General features: G+C 37.9%; 1 protein-coding gene and 1 pseudogene across 7 annotated transcripts in view; one reads left to right on the top strand and one right to left on the bottom strand.

Moving 5' to 3' along the window:
* The window catches only part of THSD7B (thrombospondin type 1 domain containing 7B), a 952,777-nt gene that overhangs the window by 205,768 nt on the left and 725,972 nt on the right, over positions 1–21,037 (bottom strand). The window lies entirely within an intron of this gene.
* On the top strand, positions 10,752–11,616 carry LOC119543969 (annotated as a pseudogene).

Genomic DNA, 21,037 nt, shown 5'->3' with positions numbered 1-21,037 from the left:
GATACCATAGAATTATCCAAAGATCCAAAGTGTACAATCACTTGCCCCTGGGTACCCTCATGCATCCATCACCACACTTAATTTTTATTCAGTTTTTAGAAACTTTTCATTACTCCAGACAAGAAATAAAGTGAAAGATGAAAAAAAGAAAAAAAGAAAAGGAAACTCTAATCCTCCCCTATCCCTAACCAAACCCCCTCAATTGTTGACTCGTAGTATTGGTATAGTACATTTGTTACCGTTTATGAAAAAATGTTGAAATACTACTAACTGTACTATATAGTCTGGGATCTGGTTCTGAATGCAAAGGGCCCCACCCCTTTCCTCCTAGAGAAGACAGACCCCCCCAGGTGGAGGTCATTAGCATTTCAATGGTCTCTCTTCCCTATATGCTCCTCTATTATTAACTTTTAATTGTATTGTCATACATTTGTTCTGGTTCATGGAAGCAATTTCTAGTATTTGTACAGTTGATCATGGACATTGCCCACCATAGGATTCAGTTTTCATTCTACTCATACTAAGCAACCACTCCCCATTCTTAAGCCTCGTCCTATATCTTGGTACCTTATATTTCATGTCTATGAGTTTACATATTATAATCAGTTCCTATCAGTGAGACCCTGCAATAATTGTCCTTATGTGTCCGGCTTATTTCACTCAGTATATTGCCCTTGAAATTTTGTCATCAACCCATTTTTTTTTTTTAATATGGTTTTGTTCACTCACCATACATTCCATCCCAAGTAAATAATCTATGGTTCTCTGTATGGTCATATATTTATGTGTTCATCACCTTCACCACTATCTATATAAGGGCATCTGCATTTCTTCCACAAGGCAGGAGGGAGAGTCAAAGAAGGTAGAGAGGCAAAAGAAAGAGGAAGAAAAATGACAGCTAGGAAGCAGCAAAAGGAAAAATAACCTTAAATCAAAGTAAAGAATCAGACAATATCACCAATGTCAAGTGTCTAACATGCCTCCCCTATCCCCCCTATTATTTGCATTTACCTTGGTATATCACCTTTGTTACATTAAAGGAAGCATAATACAATGATTCTATTAGTTACAGTCTCTAGTTTATGCTGATTGCATCCCTCCCCCAATGCCTCCCCATTTTTAACACCTTGCAAGGTTGACATTTGCTTGTTCTCCCTCGTAAAAGAACATATTTGTACATTTTATCACAATTGTTGAATACTCTAGATTTCACCAAGTTACACAGTCCCAGTCTTTATCTTTCCTCCTTTCTTATTGTGTCTCACATGCTCCCCACCTTCCTCTCTCAACCATATTCATAGTTACCTTTGTTCAGTGTACTTACATTGTTGTGCTACCATCTCCCAAAATTGTGTTCCAAACTACACGCTCCTGTCTTCTATCACTCTGCAGTGCTCCCTTTAGTATTTCCTGTAGGGTGGGTGTCTTGTTCACAAAGTCTCTCATTGTCTGTTTGTCAGAAAATATTTTGAGCTCTCCCTCATATTTGAAGGACAGCTTTGCTGGATATAGGATTCTTGGTTGGCGGTTTTTCTCTTTCAGTATCTTAAATATATCACACCACTTCCTTCTTGCCTCCATGGTTTCTGCTGAGAGATCCGCACATAGTCTTATTAAGCTTCCTTTGTATGTCATGGATTGCTTTTCTCTTGCTGATTTCAGGATTCTCTTTGTCTTTGACAGTTGATAATCTGATTATTAAGTGTCTTGGTGTAGGCCTATTCATATCTCTTCTGTTTGGAGTATGCTGAGCTTCTGAGATCTGTAATTTTATGTCTTTCATAAGAGATGGGAAATTTTCATTAATTATTTCCTCTATTATTGCTTCTTCCCCTTTTCCCTTCTCTTCTCCTTCTGGGACACCAATGATATGTACATTATTGTACTTCATTTCATCCTTGAGTTCCCGGAGACGTTGCTCATATTTTTTCATTCTTTTCTCCATCTGCTCCTTTGCAGGTAGGCTTTCAGGTGTTTTGTTCTCCAGTTCCTGAGTGTTTTCTTCTGCCTCTTGAGATCTGCTGTTGTATGTTTCCATTGTGTCTTTCATCTCTTGTGTTGTGCCTTTCATTTCCATAGATTCTACTAGTTGTTTTTTTGAACTTTTGATTTCTGCCGTATATATGCCCAGTGTTTCCTTTACAACCTCTATCTCTTTTGCAATATCTTCTCTAAACTTTTTGAATTGATTTAGCATTAGTTGTTTAAATTCCTGTATCTCAGTTGAAGTGTATATTTGTTCCTTTCACTGGGCCATAACTTTATTTTTCTTAGTGTAGGTTGTAATTTTCTGTTGTCTAGGCATGGTTTCCTTGGTTATCCAAATCAGGTTTTCCCAGACCAGAACAGGCTCAGGTCCCAGAGGGAAGAAATATTCAGTATCTGGTTTCCCTGAGGGTGTGTCTTAGAAAATTGCTCCACCCTGTGATGCCTCAGGTCACTGTGCTTTTCTGCCCAGCAGGTGATGCCTGTTAGCCTATAACTCTTGACTGGTGTGAGGAGGTATGGCCATGTTCCCCCAGGCCCTGGGATCTGGTTTTGAATGCAAAGGGCCCCACCCCTTTCCTCCTAGAGAAGACAGACCCCCCCAGGTGGAGGTCATTAGCATTTCAATGGTCTCTCTCTCTCTGCTCATGCAGTTTCCACCCTTCCCTGAGTCACAGCCCTGGAAACTGAAAATGACTGGGGCTTTCTCCACTGAGCCGAAAAAGAAACAGATAGTCCCCTTCAGACCCAGTCCAAGGTGACCCTCCGGCTCTCCAAGGTCAGTTGTCACCCAAAGCCTCTGTCTGTTTTTTTGGGGATGCGTACCTGTAGTGAGCAGTTCACACTTGCTACTTAAAACCCCAGTTGGAGGTCAGCTGAGCTATATTCGCTTGCTGGGAGAAAGCTTCACTCTGGCACCATGAGGCTTTGCAGCTTGGGCTATGGGGGAAGGGGTCTCGTGACCTGGATCTGCAGGTTTTACTTACAGATTTTATGCTGTGTTCTCTGGCATTCCTACCAATTCAGGTTGGTGTATGATGAGTGGATGGTCTCATTTGTCCCCCTGCAGTTATTCTGAATTATTTACTAGTTGTTTCTGGCTTTTTGTAGTTGTTCCAGGGGGACTACTTAGCTTCTACTCCTCTCTATGCCACCATCTTGCCCTTCCTCTACAAAGTTGTCTTTTAAAAAGGACTTCCCATAGTCCTTCACATAGTTAAAATTTTAATTTTGTTAATTTATTAATGCATTAAACTTAGCCTCTTCCAAACACTAATGAAACTCCCTATTTGAATTATAATTAATTGAAAGATTCTTGAAACGTGTAATTTAGCTTAATCAGAAGTGAAAATTCTCATCTTTTTTCAATAAAGATGGAACTTCAGTATAATTACTCAGAATGTAGAACACTCCACGAAAATTTAACAACATAATCTAACACAGCTAGTATTTTTTTATTGAATTGCAGAATCTGATGAGAACTACATGGAGACTATGATAAATGTCTTATGCTGCTATTTTAAATTAACATAACATACTATAAATCAAAATGAGTTTTCCAAAAATCTATGATAACATACAGAATGTTTTAAGTATTGAAATGACAGCCATAATTTTAAATTGCTGATAAAAGCATATGCTTTGCATATTTTATGTAGAATCACTAATGGTAGTCTCATACAGTATTCTTACTCCAAATGTTAAAGGACCTTCCAAAAGTACTTTAAAAGTGGCAAGTCTACTGACCTCAACATTCAATGTGTATCTAAATACCTACGAACAAAGACTCCAAAATGACTCTTATTAGAAATATACTGGGAAAGTCAGTAAGATCACTCAAGCACATTGGAGGGCACTGGCCTTTTTTAAAAGAGCTTATTTCTTTTGGGAGTCTCTGTAAAAGAATATTTGGTCCTACAGAGACTTGGACAGAATTACAAAGAGGTGAGTGAAAAACTGAGTAGGAATAGGGTATAAGCCTGCTTAGTGTGATTTGTTAACATTAGCAATATTCTCTATCATTTATTGAAGATTAATATGTCATAGACTGCAGTACATCACTTTGGAGTATTATTTTTTCTTAAACTAATTCAATAATGTAGATACTATTATCAATCTGTGGTGAGGACAATGGGATTCTGAGACTTGCTGAAGATGAAACAAATAACTAAAAACTTCACACCCTAGGATCCAAAGCCCCAACCCTTATAACTGTGCCCTGACACCCTAATGGAGAGGCTCACTGATGAGAACAGACACAAAGGTTGTACCAAGAGTGTACAACTAATTATAACAAAAGTTTGTTTGTCATCTGAGGTATCTGTGCTATGATCCAGCATTCTGATAATGGAGAGCTAACAAGGGGGGGTGGGGGGGGTAGAACAATTCTTGTGAAATATCTGGAATTCCCAAATATCCTGGTAGTGCTGGTTTGAATCTGTTATACACATCAGAAAAAGTCATGTTTTTTTAATCCATTCTTGTGGGGGCAGACATATTGTGGGTAGGACCTTTTTGGTTAGACTTTTTCAATTGAGATGTGACCCAGCCCATTTAAGGTGGGTCTTAATCCTTTACTGGAGTCCTTTGGGAAGAGGAAAAAAGACAGTAAAAGCCCAGAAAGCTGAGAGAGAAACACCCAGAGACATTTGGAGACAGCCATTGAAAGCAGAACGAGAAGAGAAGGACCAGCAGATGTCACTATGTGACTTCTCATGTGCCAGAGGAACCCCGAAGGCCAGCAGCCTTTCCTCAGAGAAGATATCTTCCTTTTGTTGCCTTAATTTGGATGTTTTCATGGCCTTAAAACTGTAAATCTGTAATCTAATAAAACTCCATTGAAAAAGCCAACCCACTTTCTTGTATATTGCAGTCTGGCAGTTTTAGCCAACCAAAACATGGGTTTACAGTTCAGTTGACTATGTGGTCTCTTCATTGGGAGGCTGGGGAAAGAAAATGCCACTGATGGAGCTTAAAAAAAAAAAAAAAAAAAAGACAAAGGGCAGATCCAAGGGAGTAGGTTTTGACAAGTATAACCTGAAATCATTCCCTTTGTTTCCTCCAGTTCTGATGACTTAAATCTGACCTGAAACAAGCAGGAAATAATCCAGAGAAAAATGCTGATGAATGACATATAAAGTAAGTTTTTGGAAAAGCTTAAAGGAACTAAGAAACAGAAGATTGAGGAGCACCTTAAGAGTAGAATTTACATACAGGAATTATAAATGGTACAGTAAAAACATGTACTAACACAATGAACTTAATCTTCAGTAGGAAGGATTTTGGTAATGAGTGACAAGAGCCTCCTGCAAGGGAAAAGCATTAAGAATTGTAAAGTCTTGGCAAAGGGAGATTAGGTAGTCTTCTTTCAAAAACTCCAAGGATGCTTTAAAATGGATTTATCATGGATGAGGTGGTGACAACAGCTATGCTTTAAGTGAGAAATCTAAAAGGAAAATGTTGCTTCATTTCTTTTTCCTTTTTTTTTTTTTCCTTTTCAGAAAGTTCTAAACTCATCTTTCTACTTTTAAGACATGAGTTTCCAAAGTGTGATCTGTGGACACCTGGGGAGTCCCCAAGACACTTCCAGAGGGTCTGGGAGGTCAAAACAATAATAAAACCGAGGCTATTTGGTTTTTGCCTATTATAACATTTACGGTGATGGTGCAAAAGAATAATGGGTAAAAATATGGTGCTTTAGTGTGAATCAAGGAGTCACAAGAAACTAAACTGGTCATCATTGTATTCTTCATCACTGTGCACTTTCATTGCATATTTTAATAATATTCTGCCTAACTAATTTTGAAGTATGCATAAATCATTTCTACATACTAAAGTTTTGACTTCTCTTGAGGAAATGCACATTTGTGATTGAGTTGCAAGCTTAACTAGCCCCTTTATCCATGGAACAACACTTTTACTTAAATGAACATTTTGCAGACAGACTATGGTTATTCAGACTTGCATATTTGGCAAATATTTTCTCAAAAATGAAAAAAGTAAGCCCATCATTTCAAGGAAAATAACTGACAATATTTGTTTCCAAAGATAAAATTCAAGGTACTAAGCAAAAATTAGAATTTGGGAAAACTTGTGTCTGCCCCCATGAGCTTGGTGCAGGCTTTTCTGATAAGATTAATGAATACGGGTTTTGCTACTGTGTAATGAAATATATAGACTTTTCAGCATAACTCAATGGATGAATAGTTTTCAAATGACCAATGTGTAATGTTGCAAAATAATGCATGGATTAAAGATTCACTCCAAGTGCCAGAGAGTCCAATGGGTTTAAATTAATGGAGTTATGAAAAGTTCATTGCTATGATTTCAGATTCCACATTACAACCAACCTTTGAAAAACTACAACTTGTCAAGTTTTGGGATACTGTCAAAGAACACCCAAAGTTATTTGAAAAGGCTATTAAAATATCCTTCCTTTTTCCCTACATATCTGTGTAAGGCTGGAATTTCTTCATATACTTCACCAAAACAATATATTGCAGAAGACTGAAGGCAGAAACAGATATGAGTTAATCTATCTTTGATGAAACCAGATAATAAAGAAATTTGTAAAATTGCAAAATAATGCCACTTTTTTCTATTTTTTTGCATTGCCATATAGTTATTTTTCATAAAAATATTAATTTTAGCATGTAATGAATTTAATTCTAATTATTTTTAAATGAATTAATACATATTTTTAAAAATTCTCCCTTTATATTTGAGTATAGTGAATATAGATGGATATAGCCCATATAAACAAAAGCTCTTTGGGATCTTCAATAATTTTTAAGAATATAAAAAGGTTCTGGAACCAAAAAGTTTGAGAATTGCTGTGTAAAGGGAACTTTCCTAAAAGGCCTTCGCTTTCAGATGAAACTATCCTAATTTATTTCCTATCTCAACAGAAATAATTTGATATGTGGCCCACTAATTCTCATACTTCAGCATTAAGACGAAGTAATCATATTCATGAGCAGCTACTGTGTACCATAAACAAGGCCCTACAGTATTGACAGGAGGATGATGACTAAACCCAAGCCTCAAACTCAAACACGTGCAGGCTCCAGGCATGTGATAACAATGGGTAAAATAATCTCTTATCAAAGAATTAAGCCTTTCCTAGTTCCTTGAAACCCTCCACATTATTCTTCTAGTTTTTTCATGTTCTTGGTATGGACAGAGAATTGAATTTCAAGGATAACTCTTCCACCACATTCTAGCTCAGAACTTTGAGAACCCTAACTTGAACCTAGCCTTTTGGGTGGTTATGAAGGCATATTTGTCAAGGGAGGAGGATAAAACATATTTCATGTAGCAGTTTATTGGCTTGACTGATAACTTGGTTTTTGAGAAATACGAAATATGGATCTCTATTTGTGTTCCTTCCCCAGTTCACAAGGGATGAGCCTGGTCATTGATGCTTGGCCTAGGTGTAGGGGAGGGGCAGGCAAGAGTTGTGGGGAGGGGGAAGGTAGGCAGCCATTATACGGGTATATTCTGTCAAAAGATAGAAGGCATTCTTAGATCCGGTGGAAGTTTGCCAAATATTTTGATTTTTTAAATGGATGCCGAGTTTTCTAAAACAACTCTTAATTTTAAAATCTTGACAGAACATTAAAAATTCAGGCCCCTGTAGCAAATGCTGAACAATCCGAATAATGCACTGTGCAGCCTAGAGCTGGCCAACAGACCACCACAATATCTGGGCTTACAAAAAGTTTACAACATCATGGGGTTTCCAAAGCCCTTCTCCCAGCATCCTCATGAGCCTCATCATTATTATTAATGCCAAGCATTATATTAGAACTGTTGAACATATTATCTCAACAGCATATGTACTTTCAAATACTTTTTCATCTATGGGAAAGATTGGGAGCTGAACCATCAATTTTTTCATGGCTGTCCTCTTTAAGATATTTCTTATCAAAAAATCTATTTATGCTCTTTTCATGACAACTGGCCTGTAGCAAGTATAAAGTATGTGGACATAAACCAGAACAAATTTACCTGGCCTGTGGTGAGATTAAACTTTAGCACAAGTTCTAATTAAATGAGCTAATCCACTTCCCACATCGATTTCAGGTCTGCAATTCAAAATTGGATTCTGGACAAGTGTAACTTGAATCCTTCCAAGCAATATGTGCACTGGGCATGAAGTTCTTCTGCTTCTATGCCAATAACCTGTCATCCCTTGATTATGATGTCTTTTACAGCCTTTCCATAATTTCCTCAAATGGCAATCTACATGCGCTGTAAAGCAGTTAATCAGAATAAATTAAAATTTGTACTTAGCACTAAAATGTAAATTAATTGTATGTTTTCTCCCAAATCTAACCATTATAAACAGCTGGTGTATGTATATACACACACACACACACACACACACACACACACACAAATACTTCATTCACTCTAATGGTGAAAATTTCAGCAAGTTGTTAAAAGCACTTTTCACTTCACTGTCACTGCAGTCCAAAAGATGCAGCTAATGTGTCAGCATCGAAACATCTCTTAGAAACTCATTAGAAAAAAAACGGGTGTCTTTGGTTCATCATAAAGTAAAATAGAGCAGAACGTTTTCATTTGCCTAGTGCAAACCAGACAACGAAAGCACTGGCCTTACTGTGAAGAGAGCTGAAAGTTTTCAGGAATCAAGGGCATTAAGTTCAGAAAATTAATCTTTTCATTGCCATGTTTTATACTTTTCAATACCAATTTTCACCAGCTGTGATTGTTTCTTTTGTTAACATCTGCTGGAAAGTAGAAAAGATGCACAGGGATTGTATTTAAGCATAGCAATACTTTGTTGATGATTAAGGCCAGCAGAATTATGGGAAAATATGACTTGCAAATGACATAAATTATATAAGGATTAAAAATTCCCAGAACTTATGATTAATTAATATGTCAGAACAGATTGGTAGTATTGAATATTGTGCATTTCAAATGACAGGCAACAATTCATGAAAAAAAGGATCATTTCACAGAGTTCAAGATGTTCATATTTCACTTTTACATTCAAAAGCTCTTTCTACTATTCAGTTTTTGTCTCATTTCTTTGCTATCCCTACTAGCACTGACTAGCTAACTAGACCAACTGTTTCCCCCTCAATCATTCAGCATTTTACACAGTTCTCTTTCTGGTTTGGTTTCCTAGATATAGAGGACTTAGATTCTAATGCCTACAAGGGAGAAAAAATGAATCCACATAGGTCAATATTCAGGTCACCAAGTTTTTTTTCATGATTTTCTTCCTGAGATTTTATTGAACTTGTCATTTGTTTCAGCTTCATGTAAACATGGCCTTGGTCAAGTACACATGGGAAAACCATATGTATTTTAAGTTGACAAATATACAGAGTTAGCAACTCAGTGGTCAACAAAAAGCCCCAAACTCTTTTTCAATCAAAAGAAATGAATCAACTACACTAAGAGAGCAAAATGGCAGAATCAAATCTTTTCCCCCTTATTCTAGATCCCAGGTCTTACTTGTCTTTCTCTACTTGCTAGTTCTGATATACAGAGGGTAATGCAGACACCATGAAGAAGCCATACAGGCAGTAAATGTAAGGCTAAAAATAGAATCTGAATTTATCTAAATACGCATTATCACACTATTCTCCAATGAATCAAAATTTTCAAAGTCTCAAGTTCTAATCACAATAAAAAATATCCATTTGCTTCTCAAACTTTTCTTTTTTAATTGTTGGAGGGCAAATGGATTTTGAATGGCATGTCTGTGAGAGTTCGGCCTTCAGCAGAATTACAATGGCAACACAAGACAAGATACCTGCCTTCTAGCAGCCTCAAGTCTAGAGAATGTACCAAGACAGGTACCTGCAAAAACAGAACATCAGCAAATAACTACATGGGTACATACATATTAAACCAGACTCTGAGTGTGTGATGTCTCATTGCTTTGCATTTTCTAAGATTCCACCCTCGCCTATGTTGAATATATCATGCCCCAAAGGATTTAAAAATTTTTAAAGCCACAAATAAATATAAATATGTAAGTCTCCTTAAGTGAACAATTCTCACTGGGATTTGTTTTTCATAAGCATGCATCACTTTCATGCAAAATGATATGCAGTTCTACTTATCCCTACCATCTGCTATTGTTACTTGCATTAACAAATGCTGAAGTAACATTAGTGTATAGAAAGTTTAACATGGATTGAAACATTGCAGAGGCATCCAAAGGAAATACTAGACCCGGCTTCCTTCATTAAATTTATGAACCATCACCAAAACATGCATAATTCAAGTATGCGTTTAAATCACTGGTGAATAACCTGGCAAAGGATTGCACGGGTTACAGAAGGAAAGACACGTGGTGTATACTTGCATTGTTTCTCTGAGTTTTAGGTCTGCTTGTTTGTCATGTAGAGTGAGGCAAAAAAAGGTTGGTTATGCCATATAACATGCAAAATGCAATTATGCCCTTAGCAAAAGCAAATGTCGTGGAAGAGCCCTGCTCAATACAAGTCAGGGAAAATATCAGCACATCTTTCTTGACACAAAAGAGACTTTCTAACAATCAAAGACATTACTTAATTCGTCAATCTCAATATGAGGGTCAACATGTTACTTAAAAGTTATTATACTCCTATCAAAGTAAGTGTCAAAAAGAGAATAAAACTAAGTATATTGTGGACGCTTTCCTGGCGTGGGCACAGGCACCAGTCAGGGCTGCAAACTCTTTTGTGTTTACCCTGGCCACCCCACTGCTCCCCCCATGACCCCTTCCCCTCTTGGCAATTAGGAATGAAGCTGTTTTCATTTTTGGAAGGAAACTTGCCCAGCACATCAACAGGAAATGTGGCAGGAAGTGAAAGGGTGGGTAGCATCAGGCAACAAGCGGCTGCCCGAGTGTGGTTCCAGATGGCGAGAATCCAGCCTGTCTCTCCTACATCCTCAACAAAACCAGGGCAGCCGCGGATGTGGGAATCATCAGTGAACCGATTTTGAAACCATTTTTGATTTCAGAGGAAGAATTGTTTAATTTGATCAGTAAGTTAAATAATGATGACAATGAAGATGGCCTTGCTCAGCTGCCTCTTCCAGAGCACAATGAGAGAAAAGTCTGTAATGCTGTTTCTCCAGACAACGATGTTGATGGCTTTCGTGTAATTAATAAAAGGCTAACATGTTTGGACCAGCATTCCATGCTCCCTGCTACCCCATGGGGTGCATGGGAAATAAGTAAGCGAACTGGAATTCCAAGCCTAGGGAAGCATGTAGTTGTGACTGGAAGGTCAAAGAATGTTGGAATGCCCATTGCAATGTAACTACACACAGATGGGGCACATGAACATCCTGGAGGTGATGCCACTGTTACTACACCTCATTGCTATACTCCCAAAGAACAGTTGACAAAACACACAATTCTTGCAGATATTGTGGAATCCTCTTCAGGCATTCCAAATCTGATTGCAGCAGATATGATCAAGGAAGGAGCAGCAGTCACTGATGTTGAAGAAGTCATAACTGCTAAGCCTAAGCTGAAGGGAGATGCAGATTTTGAAGGAGTCAGGAAAAAAGCCAGTTACATCACTCCCTGGGAACGTCAGTCCCGAAACAGTGGCGATGCTAATGAAGAATACCATTATTGGTGCCAAAAAATGACTGAGGCTTGAAGAGCAGAAAGTGCTGAAGTTAAAGAGCTTAGGGTAGCAACCAATCAACTGTTTTCTCTTCTCTTTTATGAACAGCCTTCCAAGCCAACTCAAGAAGCAAAACAAGCCCATAGAAATGCAGTATTTTTCATTGTACTGAAATAGTTTAAAAAGGTGCTTTGTATTTATTGAAAGTTTAAATGGGCGAGTGTTTGTACACATAGTTCTCACCCAGGAGCACTCCAGTATCCCACTGGGCCATAGGACAGCAGAGAAGCCATTCTCCCAGTGATTAACATGGGGCATTGTCATATTGAGAATGGATGCTTAACTTTATCAGGCCACTTCAGTTATTAAAATTTGCCTTTTTTGGGACAGCATTTCCCAAGTGCTACTCCAATAAGAGTTGATACCCACTTTAGGTTCTAAACCTGTTGAGTTCAATTGGTCAAACCAAAGGAAAAACATTGCCAGAGAAAATTAAGGGAACAGTAAACAGGAAGAAATGATAGCAAGTGAGTAAAAAAAAAATTACCCAGATTTAGACATGTATTCATTGATAGCAAGATTTATCTAAATAAAACAAGTGGGTGGGGAAGAAGAAAAATTACATGCTAGTAGTATTCCTAAGCTGCCATTTTGTGGTTTAGTTGCTGGAAAAACATTTATGGTCCCATTTGTTATTAGCTCTCTTTTTATGTATGTTACCATTCAGTGAGATCTCCCCATCTTAGTTTTCTGAGATTGAAAAGGCTTATGTTATAAATTATTCTGTGTGTTGTCATATTTGGCTTTTGCTATATCTTTAAACTTCACTGTTAAACTTTTTACTACTAAAGAGTATCTATGTGGTTTCTTTGGTGTATCTTGAAATCTGTTTTTGAAAAACAAAACTGATATAGAATTGGGCTTGATAATCATGAGGGCAGCTTGTGTAATACGAAAATTATTTTTCCTCCAAAGAATTGTTAGTAGCTGCTTGCGTTTCTCTTTGAATCTGTTGGTTTTTCCTGAAAGGTTTGTAAGAGCTTGAGTTAATATTGACTTTAATCACACTTTCTGATTCAAGCCTTTTTTTTTTTTTTTAAAGTGAAACACTTTGGTCTGGGTGTGGGAAAAAAAAGAGTACCTCATGGACTTTTTGGTTTGGTCCTCTACATGCATTCTGCCCCAGATCTCTGTTAGAGCTCCTCAACTGATGTGCATAGGCATCTCAAGGTGTAACCTACAGACCAGCACCTTTGGCATCATCAGGAGCATGTTAGAAATGCAGCATCTCGGCTTCTCTGTGCCCAAACCTATGCGAGCAGAATCTCCATTTTACAACATCTGCCACATGATCCATGTGCACATTAAAGTCTGAGAAGCACTGCCCTGCCTCGCCAGGGTATCATGAATGCATTTCAGGTGTGACTGGAACACTGATGTCACCACCCCAGGGAGCCAAGGGTCCAGAGCCTGCAGACTGTTTACTCCTGCTACAAGCAGCTTTAAACATACATCCCAATGTGCTGGACAAATACTATAGATTTCTATATAGGCCAGGAAGCTTAAAGAAAATAAAAGGCTGGAAAGTACTTGTTTGAGCTAATCAAGTTCATCCCAGACTATCTTCCTGTGATTAGCTTAGAAATAGACACAAATTCCAACTTTGGCCAATAAGATGTGAGAGGAAATCTTCTAAGAAGGGGGGAGGCTCTGGGAAATTTTTATTGTTCCTTAGATTCCCCAAGAGAGACACTCTCTTATTGTTTTGGTCATTGTGGGTTAGGAGGCCATCTGTGAGGTTGCTGAGCCATTGTACTAACAACCTGAGGATGAAGCCAATGCTGAAGGGGACAAAGCAGAGAGACTGAGAGAACCGCTATGTCCTTAATGATACTGCCAAGCCACAGAACCAACCAGCTCTGGGGTTTGCATTACCACTGTTACATGAGACAATAGATTTCCTTATTGTTTAAGCCAATTTAAGTTGGGGTTTTTGTTAGTTGCAAATCATACTGATATAGGAGAGAAAGGGAAATTTTGCTGATTGAGTCCAAACTGGCTTCATGTATTTTTGAGGAAGTTAAAACAGTTCTGATACCATGAGCATCTACAGAATTATCATTTGTGGTGGTCTGAAGCTGTATGTACCCCAGAAAATCATGTTCTTAAATTTAATCCATTCATCTGGGTGATAAGATTACATCAGTAAAGGTGTGGCCCACCTAAGTCAGGATGGATCTTAATCCTATTACTGGAGTCCTTTATAAGTGGAGTAAATTCAGACATGAGAGAGAGAAAGTCATAGGACACAAGAGGCTGAACATCAATGGAACCCAGAAGAGAAGGGAGAGATCAGGAGATGCCACCATGTACCTTGCCACAGGACAAACTAAGGACCTAGGATCACTGACAGCCACCCACAGTCTCTTGGGAGAAAGCATTGCCTTGGTGATGCCTTGATGTGGATGCTCTGTTAGCCTCAAAACCGTGAGCAAATAAATTCCTATTGTTTAAGCCTAACTGTTGCATGGTATTTGCTTAAGCAGCCTAAGAAACTAAAATACCATCTATATTTTCAACTTATTCAGCCTCCCCTTCAAGTTTCCATGAATCCTAGTTCCTGGTGGAAACTCCTGGAGAGGTGGAGTTGAAATGAGCTTTGTCAATATTTCCTCCTTGCACATCATTCATACTCAGAGATTGCTGAATGAATGAAAGCAAGGAGGAACAATGGCACAGGTGCCCCGAATTAAGGTTGCCTTCCAAAATCTTTACAATTGCCTTGAATTCCGTTTTATTAAATTACTTTTGTGAAGAAACCTCTGTCCCCATCATACAAGGACATCATTTTAACCATCTCCATTACACTTGTCTTCCCTCCAACGTTCTCAACTATATAGCATGATAACATATGTATTATTTGTTGAATAGTGCTGCTCCAGCCCAACTCAACCCCAAGTCCAAAGAACATGCCAGACAAAAAGTTCCCCATAAATTTTAGTTAGGAACTTACTTACAGGAGGATTTTCCCAATGGCAGCTGGTTGGGAAATGGAAGTCAATGATCCACACAAACAAGAGGAAGAGGATGCCTTATAAAGTTCAGCAAAGCCTCATCAGATTTGGTTACAAAGAAGCCTCAGCCGAGTCTCCTGAAGACTGATTTCAGCAGAGCCTCAGGGCAGTCAGTTGCAAAGGAACCTCAGCTGAGTCTTGTGAAAGTTGATTACCAACAGTGATGAGGCTCAATGACCTTCAATGTCTGTGCTCTGCTCAGAGGGCTGCTGTGAGCTTGAGGCTCCACCCTCTTCCCTGAGGGAGGGTGTGGGTGTCGACCCCTGGGGTGTCACAAATGCAGAGGAAAATACATTTACCATATCATACCCACCCAAACCATGTGGCCACGGGATACCTATCTCATTTTTTTCACATATTCACGGGTATATGCACAACCACCAGGTAAATCCCCTGCCTGCATGAGAAAAGGCAGTTGGAGGTCATAGGTTTGGTTAAAGCATCCTTCAAAAGAAGTCGCTTGCTTTTAGCATTGCCTTTAGTGGTTCAGGGAGAAAGGAATGTTGTAGGATGAAGCCAGAGTGCCCCTTACTTGTTTTCCTGTTTGAACAACAAACATATAATGGAAGTCAGTCTCACTGGTGTTTCTCATTGCACTAGTGCTCTTTTGGATGAAAGAAGAGTTCAAGAAGGGAGGAAAGCAACACTATGTCTTAGAAACAATGATGGATGGAGTGTCAGAGTCCCTGTTCTAGTAGGCAATTAGGTGTCAAGTCACCTCTCTAAGTTCCAGCTGCCTCATTTACAAAATGATGAGGTGGCATTAGACCGTAATTCCCAACCCTGGCTGCATGTTAGATTCACCTGGGGAGTTTTTGAAATGATTTCCCACCATTAGGAATTCTGATTTAATTGATCTTGGGTGGTGCTCAGGCATGTAAAGCGTCTTAAGGTCAGCCATAATTGAGATCTAGTAGATTAGATATGTTTAGGCTCCTTTCCTACTCCAACTATTAATCTAGCATCCACTTGTCATAGAACGTCAGAGTCATTTTGAATCCAGTACAATTTGTGCATGGGGAGTACCACCTAAGGGTCTCACATAGGAGTCCAACCACACTCTGCCTTCCTGCTCATGCTCAGTTCCAGGCAGGCAAACCGCACTTGGTAGCAGTCATAGAGAAAAGACTACTTAATTTGGGGGCAAAGCTTGAAAAAAAATCTAAAGGACCAGACAATTAACAGGTCTTGAGAATAAGATTCTCAACGACATGAAGCATTTTGTTTTTTAAATAGGTGCTTCATTCACATCAATTCCTGGTTTAATTTCCTAACAAGTATGTTCAGTACCACAAGTTCAAGCTCATGGCTGAAGTCAGAGCTATATTCTTTCAATACCTGACAGAAGAAGAGAAGTTACCATTCTGTATTTAAAGCTTAAATGCCAGGCTGAACTCAGCAAAGACATGAAAAGGAGGTTCTGCCAGTATTTTTCTAGAAAAGTACTTGGGAAATTCTACTTGAAATACTTGATTAAGAAGACAGTTATAAAAAAATAGCAAACACAGTTGATGCAATTTCCCTGCTGAAGCTGATGTGATCTAATATGATATTTCAGGGCTTTAGGACTTAAGAAAATAGGAGAATATGAGGTGTGGGAGGACAATGAAAGAAGGCCAAAGACAAAATTGGATAGCTTCACAATTTTACACTCGTGCCCAGCCAATCCCCAAACCCTGCATAGGGCCTGTGGTATGGAAACTTGCCAAGCCATCCTAACAGAGAACATTCTAAGGGCACACAGTGAACATCTTGGAGAACTAGAAGGGAGTCTGAATACCTGCAAACTAGCAATACTTGGTATTAAAAATACAGTAAAAAGCAAGACAGAGATGACAACAGGTATAGGAAAGTTGCTTCTCATGACTGATTCTGGCAGCTCTCCAGACAAATGATCAAAGTTTTAAAAGATTTCAACGAGCCCTAGGGGTATTACTTTGGAATGATCAAGAATAGAATACGTACAGATGCAAATGGGGAGGAGAAGGAATCTCTTGAGAAAAAAAAAAGATTTTTCTTGGAGATGGTGACAAGGCAAGAGTGAAAAAGAAAAATCACATCTTCTCTGAGCTCTACTCAGCTCAATTAGTGCAACGATATCTCTTGAGAGCACAGAGCTGGGGCCGACAGACAGTCACAAACATGGCTCACAGAAGCCACATCAGGCTGCCTCTGAGAAGTGGCAATAACTGCCTCTGAGAAGGATAATAACTTCCTTGTCAGGGAGGGGTGAAATGTTTTAGGCATATCTGCCTTCATTAAAGCTCCCAAATGACCCTGAGGAAGAAATCATTCTGAAGCCCTTAATTCTATGACAGATGATAGCTCACATTTAAAGCAAGTCCCCTCCCCATTTCCAAGATCTGTATAACCTAATGAACTTAACCATGTGTCCATTTGGGCTGCCTTCCACGTTAGTGCTTGGGAAGAAGGCTTCTTGCTCCATTACAGACAGGGGCACGTGCCGAAGTATCAAGACCAAAGTGAGCAGCAAGCACTCTGCCCAGAGGGATGTGGCCTAAGCTGGGGGACAGGTTGGTCGAAGAGAAGCAAGAGGCCAAAAGTGGTTAAATCAAATTAAACCATAAGAGTAATCACATTTTTCTGGGTAAGCAAACTTTCAGATAGAATGAATTATCCTATTTCCACATCCTAATATGCTGCTAATATTTAACAAGGCAGTATCAAAATCAGCATAGTCTATTTCTCTACAGAAACTTTTTATCATCCAGAAGTCCTCTCTAAGGAAGAGATGTTCATTCTAAAATATATCTGGATAGGTTTGGGATGAAAGCATTCTTAAAAACACTATTACCTCGCAATGAAAAATAAAATGCATCATGTTCATTTCCAAATTTAGCCCACCTCTCTTTGGGAGAAATATATCCCTTTGAAACTGTTTCTAGGTAACACACATATATTAAATTTGTTTCCTATGTCCTCTTTTTCACATGCAACAACCAAAACACTTCCAAAAATGTGTGTAAATAGCATGTATTTAAAAATATATAGGTAATGAATCTCAGTATAATATTTCTGTCAAACTGTGACCCCAATGGCTTTCACATATGGACAAAATATAATTTTATGAAACACCTCTTGGCTTCAATTTTGGGAAGAATTCATAAGTGAAATGTAATGGAGCTTTAATGTTCTCATATTTAATCTTCTGTTAGCAGAATTTCAAAAAATATATACAGCAAAACATACAACTTCACTTAATTCTACTCAGCATGTTATATAACCTGTGAAAAAATTAAAATATATTATGCATTCTTTTATGCACAGCAGAGTCAAGGGCATCAGCTTACTGATCTGATAATCCAATAAACTGTTTAACCAAAATTTAATGCTTAGATAAGAGCTTTGGACAAGCTGCATGCTCCAAGTATTTAGCATCACAAATATCTTTAGCAGAAAGCTACTCAAGTATTGCTGTCACTCAGGCACTTCCAGAGAGAAAGCAATCACGTTGATAGGCCTTGCTTTAAAAGGGTGGGTTTTTATGAGAGATTATAAATATTGATTTCACTAAGAGATTCAGAATAGTTTATGAACTTGTGTACATAATAACAACCTTTCCACTTATATAGCTAGGTTAAATTTCAATGGAAGATCCAGATATTCAATATTTTTCAGGCAAGTCTTGAAAGACTCTCATTGGGCAATAATACTTTGCACATTCTTTTTTTTTTTTTTCTATATGAGATCACGATTTTGAAAATTCTATTGATAAAAGACCAGAGTTCCAAAATTTACTTTCACAGGCAATTCTGGGATGGAAGGAGCAGGGAAAAGTGGACAGCAGGTCCTGGTCTCTGATGAGAAGGAATGAAGCAGTTCAACACTAAGGATGGTATCGTCTCCCCTCACTGTGCCTTGTGTGCCCCATCCCACAGTCCCTCATGCACTGTCTAGAGCAGGGGAGAAAACAGCCAGAGTCAATATTTAAGTGTCTATGATCTGCAAGGCTTTTTCTAGGACAGATTTTGATTCTCCCTTCCACTCTGGTGTGAAAACCCTTGTCCTCAGAAAGACGTCATGTTCTAAAGAGGCGGAGAGGAGAATAATAGAATGAAGAAATATATTAAAGTATACTAATATTTACATATGCATAGAACACACATATATACTCTCACACACACACAAGAAAGTTCTTTCATTTTTAAAATGAGCAGTCTGCTAGGCTAAGTCTGACATGTATTTTCCTCAAGCACAAGTACGGAAGCTATGTGCCTCTCTTGACTCTATCATTTGATTACAAATATATTTTTAAAGCTTGTTCTTATGGGTGAATGGCTCCAAAATAGGAGAGAAAACCTAAACCTAAAAACCAACTGGAAAGGGGACAGATAACCTAAGGCCAGTAGTGAAACTAAACTTTGCAAAAGAGCCTTAGTGAGTGTAACTCTCACTACACCATATTTTAAGTTCGGAAAACAAATAGTGAGCTCTTCTAGAGAAAATTAGCCATAAATAAGAATCAGGAATATATCATAAAAAATGAAAATCTCTGAAATCCAACTTCTGTCCAGTGAATTAAGAAAATACCAACAACGTGAAACAAAGCTCTCTATATACAATACAATGCACATGTGTGTGTACACACACACAAACTCCACTCCCACCCCCGCACACACACACAAGGGGATCCTATCGCAGGTAAGAGCAAACATATAATGAAACTACCACTTATATTTCAACAAATACAATTATAGGTATAAGTGTGCTTGCTTTACAAAAGGGGTTGCTCTGAAGAAAATTTACTGTTAGATTTAGGATTTTCCACAATAATATTCCCTTGTCATTCACCGACTTACAAGTGAGAGGTAGGATTCATTAGTTATTTCCCTGTTCAATTACCTTATGCTACAATATAAAATATGGATTGAAGTTTTTTGATTCAAGTTTAATTAAGCCACATACATGTTAGATACCTGAAAACCTCTTTATGTCAGAAAAAATGGCCATACTAAATCAGATTTCTGATCACTTAAACCCATTCAGTATTAAACACTGCAAGAAAGAAATGTTTCTGGAAGATTAAAGTTGCCTTCCGAAACTCAATAATTAGAAATATCTTTCTGCAGACAGGTCTACTTTTACTTAATTTTCACTTATGTAATTTATCTAAATTATTCTTGAACTTGGGGCTTAATTTTTAGTTGGTACTATTCAAGGTTACAGGTTTTATATGTCATCTAAGTGTTTTGAATAAGTTTTAAGTCACAACCAGCACACAAGTACTTTCACTTTATTCATACTATTAAATTTTATGGATGTGTTTTTATACTTTGCCTTCATATACTGAAAATATAGGCTTAAAGTCTGTGCTCAAAAGAAGTGCTTTTACTCCCTTGATAATTTCCTAGTTCATAAAATGAGCTGATTAAAACTAGTGTTTAAAACTAGTGTTGTAAAATCTTAACTTTCACTGATTGTTTTTAGGAAGCTATAAGAATTATATTATTTACAACTACAAATCCTTAGAACTTCTTTACCATTTTAAATGCCTAGAAAATCCCCTAATGATTGTGAAATAGTCTTCATAGAGCAAATTCACTAGAATGTCCTTCTCCCAAACATAAACCTGTGTTATTCCTTTCCTTGAACTGAGGTAAGACTTAGGTCCTCAGGCTTCTCTGCTTTGATTATTTCCCTTCTATCCTCACTAATCTTATTTGACTGTAGCTTTCACCAAATTCCTGTAGTTACTGTGATTTTTTGCAATATTTATATTGATTTTCTGATAATCTGCCTTATTTTCCCCAACATTCTTTGAGGGAAGAAATTATGGGCAACATAATATTAAAAAAAAAAAAGTAACATGATACTATTTAGAGTTTAAACATTTTTGCTAGAATGACTTTTTTTCTTGTATCAGTGAGTTTTATGTTTCTTATACAAATTGATATACGATATTGTAAGCCAAGCAGTAATAGATATGCTATTCAAATTAATTAAAAGCAGAGACATGGGATTCTCCTTCCATTAAACAACCTATATTTCTAGTCTGTCAAGAGTTTCCCCAGTCACAAAGGATCTACATAATCATATGGGACACAACCTACCTCTCTAAGAATAAAGAACTTCTAACTGCTATCATCATGTGTTTCACCTAATCAACTGATATTTGGTAAACACACACACACACATATCCCATAATAACAATCCCTATCTAATAGCCAGTAGGCAATCACAGGAGAAGCTTAAAATCTTTATTATAATTCCTAACTAAATCATAGCCTCTGTTACATGGGTAAAGCCAACTGAAATACTCTTCACTTTGCACAGGATGGCAATTTTACTAGACCTCTAGATGGAAGAATAGCCATCAGGGTTTCATTTAGGAAAGCAGTTAGGACTTGA

This window comes from Choloepus didactylus, chromosome 9, assembly GCF_015220235.1.
Source record: "Choloepus didactylus isolate mChoDid1 chromosome 9, mChoDid1.pri, whole genome shotgun sequence".
Taxonomy (NCBI): domain Eukaryota; kingdom Metazoa; phylum Chordata; class Mammalia; order Pilosa; family Megalonychidae; genus Choloepus; species Choloepus didactylus.
Note: the sequence above shows the minus strand (reverse complement) of the source record. Positions and strands in the feature narration are given on the sequence as shown.